The sequence below is a fragment of the Pinus tabuliformis genome, chromosome X, assembly GCF_031772625.1.
Source record: "Pinus tabuliformis cultivar Carrire ecotype Pingquan chromosome X, CPIR1, whole genome shotgun sequence".
Taxonomy (NCBI): Eukaryota; Viridiplantae; Streptophyta; class Pinopsida; order Pinales; family Pinaceae; genus Pinus; species Pinus tabuliformis.
Genome location: NC_142308.1, coordinates 522,922,700 through 522,930,481, shown reverse-complemented (window position 1 = coordinate 522,930,481; position 7,782 = coordinate 522,922,700).

Genomic DNA, 7,782 nt, shown 5'->3' with positions numbered 1-7,782 from the left:
ATACACAGTAAAAATCTCCAAAAATAGAATTACTATGAATATGGACTGTGAAAGCCTATATGCTCTTAACACTATAGCATACCACGGTGTATGGGGCAATGTTTGACATCACTCTCTCACCTACTCTACTAGCCTATAGTTGTTGGACAACTCGCACACTAGTAGTCTAGTAGCTTCAGGATGGTGGAATGAGCGAGGAAGTGATGGCTATATATATATATATATAGTAATCATATTTCATCTGTTATATGTTTTGGAAGTTTTTTGGGAATATTTTCCTGTCTAATTTGCCTAGAATTTGGCAGGGATTTGTTGGAATTACAAGTTTGAGGTGTGAATTATCCACAATCTAAGTGCCCCAAGGTTTTTGCAGGGTGATGAATCCATGTATGCAATCAAAATCCCATTTTAAACAACAAATATCAAGTTTTGACAAAAAAAATCACTAGATTCTAGCCAAAAACTCCAAAACATATAATGGTTAGACAATGCCTATATTATAAGCTTCAGATTCTATTACTAAGTCAAGAAATTACATCATGCACAACCATATCAAGATTTATTTTTCCATGGTTTGCCACTGGGTAAACCAAACTAGCAGCGAAAGAAAAAATTTTGTCCAAAATTTTACAAGTATTATGCAACATTTATACTATTGTTTAAATAGAGAGGCATAAAACATAACATATAACATATACATTCTCATACTTGAGCAACTATGATAAAAAACTAAAATCGTGAATGCCATCAAGTCGAGGTTGAGACATCTATAGGTGTAGTAGGAGTGCCAAGGGAGGTTGGTCCCTTTCCTTTAGTCAACAATGCTTCAATTCTTGAGAGTTAAGTGTCATGTCCTAGTGTTCTAGAAATATGGCTTTGTGCTCCTCTTGTATGTGGTCCATCTAGTGAGATAGATCTCACTTGGATTCATTCCTTTCCAAAATAGCTTTTCCAATTAGATTATTCATATGCCAGTAGAGCTCTACTGTGCATATGTAAATGTTCTACCTCCCGCGGGTATGCCCCAGACCAAGAAGCCAATAAGTAATAGATTTTACAAATTCTGAATCAGATTAATCCTTCCTTTTTGCTCAGGTTTCTGAAGAGGCTTTGTGATTTTCCAATTGGATATGGTTTGGAGATGAGTCATTATATCATTGGGAAACATCATGAGCTCATTGGTGACAACATGAACTACCTCCCCCCCCGAGAGGAGGATCCACGCCAACACCTAACTTGTTATCAGGGCATTGTGTTTAGAAGTTGAGAAACAATATGCAACGAAGAAGCATGGGTTAGACCGAGTAGTGCTGTGAAAATCCAAAATGGAGAGAAAATGTAGGCATAGAGGCAATATATGAAGAACTTAGTAGTCGAGAACACCCCCATAACGGAGTAGGGAAGCATCCACTAGAAATGAACGAGAAGTGTGTACCAAAGGTATACCAAGGAATTTGAGTATAGACGCACCCACCAAAGATAAACCTAGACTATCAAGGTGAGGGAGAGTGTTTCAAGAGGCGGACAAAGGCTTGGTTCCAATCCAAGTCGATGCTCCCAACAATGTGCATCAAGAAATTGAATTGAAGGTGAACACAAAGTCAGATTAAGGTACCATGAACCTTGCAATTATATGAGAAAGCTCAAGGTGAGAAGCGACCCACTGAGTTGCACCCCTAGAGCATCCTTTCACTTAGTTTTGGCTTGGATGGTGAGCTTCAATCAATGTGACCCTTTCCTATGACCAAACCAAGGTAGTGTGCCAAGATCAAGCATGGAAAAGCAATTCTAGAGGATGATTCAAGGGGGCGACTAGGTTAGGAGGGCATGGACCTTCCCTTGGCAGTAAGAAAAAGCAGTAATAAGACCTGACATGATGAGGACCGAAGTAGCAAGTTTCCATTTCTCTGGTAGCTTATAACACAAATGGATTGAAAGCCTAAGCAAATTGCCTTCTTAATCATGTGTTTCTCTATTCCCATCACTTTCTCGATCATTGTTGATTACATGATGCAGTGCATGTCCAAAAAATCTTCTCTCACTTGACCTTGATGGTGTGGCACAATATTGATTGCAAGTTCAAGGTAGTTACAGGGGAGGGTTGCAATGCCTCCCCTTGCTAAGGGTTGGGTTGATGGCGGCGACACAACCCCCACCTTGACCTGTATTAACTTTCTGACAACCAGTAATAACACCTTGAGCGGGGATATATATATATATATATATATATATATATATATATATATTTGTTTTAAAATTATTTTTTCGAGGTTCGTTTTTTAATGATTTTTATTCTTTTAATTATTTTTTCAAATTTAATCTGTGTTTTTAATTTATTTCTTTAAATTATTATTTAATTTTTATTTTTAGTGTTTTTTTTAGTATTTTCAATTTTGCAGTTTTTTGGGGCATTTTTGGATTTTTAAAGGTAAAAGTTAGTTTTTTTGTTTTTTTTTTCTTTCCCTTTTGTTTTTTTTTTCTTTCCCTTTTAAAAAATATTATTGTTTTTCCCCTTAATTTCTAAGAAAACATAGTGTTTTATAGTTTTCTTAGAACATAGAGATAAAAAAAAATTTGTTTAATTAATTCCCCCTTAAAAAAATCTACTTTTTTCAGTTTATATTTTTTTGTAAATTATTAAAAAAATAGTCAATTAATAATTAAAAAGAAAAATCATGGGTAGCAGGACGGGGTGCAGTACTCTATGGCCCCAAGGAGGACAAAATATTAAGGTATTGACGATGCCTTGGTCATATGAAAAATAATCAAGCAAAGATATATGGTCTCTACTAGGGACTTTTGTTAGCCAAAGAAAATCAGGTGGACACACTTACGATTATGGGAGATTCTCTCCTAATCCTGTATCATCTGGTCAAAGACTCCCTCCCAAAGAAGTAATCAATGGAAAACTGTAGGTTTTAACCCCGTACAGAAATTACCTGCATACGAATTCTAAAACACAGAAAATAAACAATGCGAGAACACAACACATAAAACAGATATACACAGAGATTTTCCCCTGGATCCCAAAACCGGGACTACCAGCTTGATTTTTCATTATGTTCCTTTCAATGTTATAATACATATTTATACATGCTGAAGCATCCAATACCATGGACCGAAAACCATCGCATCCAATACTATGGACCAAAAACCATCGCGTCCAAAAACATGTGCAAAAATCATGCACAAAACCATAGGTGGGTCCACCCATCCTAACATAGGGTCCAAAACCAAAATTTTAAAGTGGGGTTATGGGTACACCTCAAACCCCTTGTGACCCCCCCCCGCTACACAATCGGTGCAACGAAGGGGCCCCCTCTAACCCCCCGGTTAACTACGTGGGCTAGTCGTGGAAAGAATATAACACAACCCAACATTCTCCCACTTGTTGTTTTCTTTCCACAAGGGGCCACAAGAGAGCTTAGTCATTTTTCCAGCCCTGAAATTCCCATTGTCTCTCTACACCAAGAGAACTTCTCAGAGCTCACAGATTTTGTTAATGCATCTGCAATATTCTTCAAAGTGTCCACCTTTTTGGCTTCTATCATATCCCTCACAAAGTGATACTGAACATCAATGTGCTTTGTCTTTGAATGATATGTGGGGTTCTTTGCCAAGAAAATTGCACTTTGGTTGTCACAGTCTATCCTTATAGCTCCCTGTACTAACCCCATACTTGAACACAATCTCTACAACCAAACTGCTTCCTTGCTTGCATGAGTGGCTGCCATGTATTCTGCCTCTGTAGTTGATAGTGCCACTACAGATTGTTTCTTACTCATCCAACTGACTGCACCTCCAAATAGGTTAAACACATACCCACTTGTAGATCTTCTCTGATCCAAATCTCCAGCCCAGTCTGCATCAACAAAGCCACGAATATCCAACACTTTGTCCAATCCTGGTCTTCCTTAGTAGCACAAACCATAATCACTAGTGCCACGCAAATACCTGAAAACCCACTTCACTGTTGTCCAATGTTCCTTCCCTGGTTTTGACATAAACCTGCTCAATACTCCTGCTGCATGTGCAATGTCTGGTCTAGTACAGACCATTGCATACATCAGGCTACCGACTGCACTTGCATATGGAACACAGGACATGTCCTCTTCCTCTTCTTGTGTCTTGGGACACTGTTCAGCAGATAACCTCACACCTACAGGAATAGGAACCTTCACCGGTTTACTATCCTGCATATTAAACCTTTGCAGTATTGTCTCGACATACTTCCTCTGGTTTAACTAGATCTTCCTCTTTGCCCGATCTCTTTTAGTTTCCATGCCCAAAATATAGTTTGCAGCACCAAGATCTTTCATGTCGAATTTGGAGGACAATTGGGTCTTCAAATCCTGGATAATTTCTTTGTCATTTCCAACCAACAACATAACATCCACATACAAGACCAGATAAATAACATGGTCACCAATTAATTTAAAATACACACAGTGATTTGCTTTGCTTCTGGTGAAGCCAAGTCCCGTATAAATGTATCAAATTTATGATACCACATCCTTGGTGACTGCTTTAACCCATACAGAGACTTCTTTAACTTGCATACCAGTTCTTTCTTACCCTTCACCGCAAAGCCTTCAGGTTGCTTCATGTATATTTCCTCTTCCAGATCCCCATGAAGAAATGTTGTCTTCACATCCATCTGTTCTACCTCAAAATCAAAAGCAACAACAACAGATAAAAGTAATCTAATAGAAGTTACCTTGGCAACAAGAGAAAAAATATCACAAAAATCAATTCCCGGCACCTAGGAATAACCTTTTTCTACCAACCGCGCTTTGTATTTCTCCACCTTTCCTTCTGCATTTGTCTTCTTCTTGAACACCCATTTTCTGCCAATGGGTTTCCTTCCAGCCGGCAACTCCACCAGATTCCAAGCCTCCATTTTATGCAAAGATGCAATTTCATCAACCATGGCCTCTTTCCAGAGTTTGCCATCCTCTGAATCTACTGCTTCCTTCACAGTTCTGGGATCATCATCAGTAATAGATAAAGCAAAATTTGAACAGAAAGAAGATGGACTATACCTTTCTGGTTGCCTTATTTCTCGAACTGATCTTCTTACACCCAGAGTTTGTGGCTCTTCATCTTCTGATTCCTCCTCTGCTATAGAGTCTGATTCTTCCTCCTTAAGCTCAAACTCTATCTTCTTAGGTTCCTTGGTTGGAATTCATGTTTAATAACATCTTTTACCTCTCTAAACACCACATATCGGCTGTACACAACCTTCCGTGTGATTAGGTTCCAATGCTTATAACCATTTAAACCATCCTTATACCCAATAAAGATGCACTTTTCAGATTTACTATCCAACTTGGTTCGTTTCTCCTTTGGAACATGTACATATGCATCACATCCAAATACCCTCAGATGTGAAAGAGAGGGTTTCTTACCAGTCCATACCTCTTGTGGAGTCTTATCCTCCAACGTTGATGAAGGTGATATGTTGATCAAGTAACATGTTGTCTCCACCACCTCTGCCCAGAATTCCTGTCCTAACCTGGCACCACTGAGCATGCTTCTTGCCCTTTCCATCAACGTCGTGTTCATTCTTGCTGCAACTCCATTTTGCTGAGGTGTATATGGAGTAGTATTCTATCGTGCTATACCACACTTCTTACAGAATTCTTCAAATTCCTTGCTGCAAAACTCTCCACCATTATCTGTCCTCAACACCTTTATATTTTTCTTTGTCTGGTTTTCCACCAGAGCCTTTAATTCTTTAAACCTGTCAAAAACTTCAAATTTCTTCTTAAGGAAATATATCCATGTATTCCTTGAGAAGTCATCTATAAATGATACATAGTACACAGACTTACCCAGTGATGGAACCTTCACAAGTCCAAACACATCACTGTGCACAAGCTCTAATATCTGTTTCGCCCTCTTATCACCAGAGGGGAAACTCACCTGATTCTGCTTCCCATATACACAATTTTCATAGAAATAAAAAACCAAAGAGCTATTACTCATACCTTCTACCATACCTTTACCATGAAGTATTCGAAGGCCCTTCTCTCCAATATGTCCAAGCCTTTGATGCCACAGCATGGTCTTCTCTCCAGAGACCACTAGATTTTCAGCTCCACTTTCAGGAACCACAGAACTGTTGCACCCATCAACAACAATGCTACCTTGCAGCTTGTACAGAGTTCCAATCTGAACTCCCCGCATCAATACCAGTGCTCCCAAAACCATCTTACAAGTATATTTCTCAAACATTGTCTTTACACCTGCATCATCCAACTTGCTTACAAAAATCAGATTTCTAGCCAATGCAGGAATATGTAGAACACCCGGAAGTGTTCTAACCCTTCCACCTTGCAACTTCAACTTTACTTTTCCGCGACCAACGATTCTAGCCTTCCTATCATCCCCCAAGAAGACATCACCACCATCATATTTCTCATACTCACAGAACCACTCTCTATGGGGAGTGAAGTGAAAGGATGCACCTGAGTCAATCAACCATGCCTCATGATCTACATGTGTACTTGAAGAAGCCAAGTACACATCACCACCTTCATCTGAGGTGGTTTTCGCCTCTATAGAAGGAGCATCATCAGATCCCTTTCCTTTATCAGGAGCTTTAGATTTACAATCCCTTTTGCAGTGCCCTTCCTTTCCGCATTTCCAGCACACCACCTTTACAGGTTTTCCTGGAGATTTAGATCTCCCTCTAGATTTAGATCTCCCACTCGATGACTTATTTTTTTCTGTTCTGGGACCATCCTCGTACAGACAAGGCATCACCATTCTGGCTCTCCATATTTTTCCGTCTCATCTCCTCCGTCAGCAACGCTGAGACTATTTCATCAAACTGCAAGGCAGTTGCATTGCTACCTATTGCAATATCATACTATCCCACGAATCTGGTAGAGAACACAACAAACTGATGCACTTATCTTCATCTGAAATTTTAATATCAACAGATGCTAACTGACTTACCACAGTATTAAATGCGTTCAGATGCTCTGTCACCGAGTCTCCATCTTCCATCCTCAGTTTATACATATTTTTCCGCAAGAACAGTTTATTCACCAAAGACTTAGATTGGTACTAAGTCCCTAACTTGTCCCACAAATCCTTCGCCGTAGCTTCCCCTGATACATTCAACAATACTGAATCTGAGACACACAATAGTATTGTGCTTTTTGCCTTCCGATCCAACTTCTTCCATTCTTCATCAGACACTCCCGTTGGTTTAGTACCCGGATCTATCGCGATCCATTGATCTTTATCCACCAACAGATCCTCCATCTTGAGTTTCCACAAATCAAAACTCTGACCATTAAATTTATCGATCTCTATCTTTCCACTGCTCGCCATCTTCTTTTACCACCAGAATCGATCTCGCAGATCTCCCACTAAACAGGGTCTACCATAGGCCCAAGCAAAACCCCTCAGCAACAAAGGCGTCCCCTTGAAGCCAAAAACAGCTCCGATACCAAATGTAGGTTTTAACCCCATACAGAACTTACTTGCATACAAATTCTAAAACACAGAAAATAAACAATACGAGAGCATAACACATAAAACACATATACACAGAGATTTTCCCCTAGATCCCAAAACCGAGACTACCAACTTGATTTTTCATTATGTTCCTTTCAATGTTATAATACATATTTATACATGCCTAAGCATCCAATACCATGGACCGAAAACCATCGCGTCCAATACTATGGACCAAAAACCATCGCGTCCAAAAACATGTGCGAAAATCATGCACAAAACCATCGGTGGGTCCGCCCATCCTAACATAGG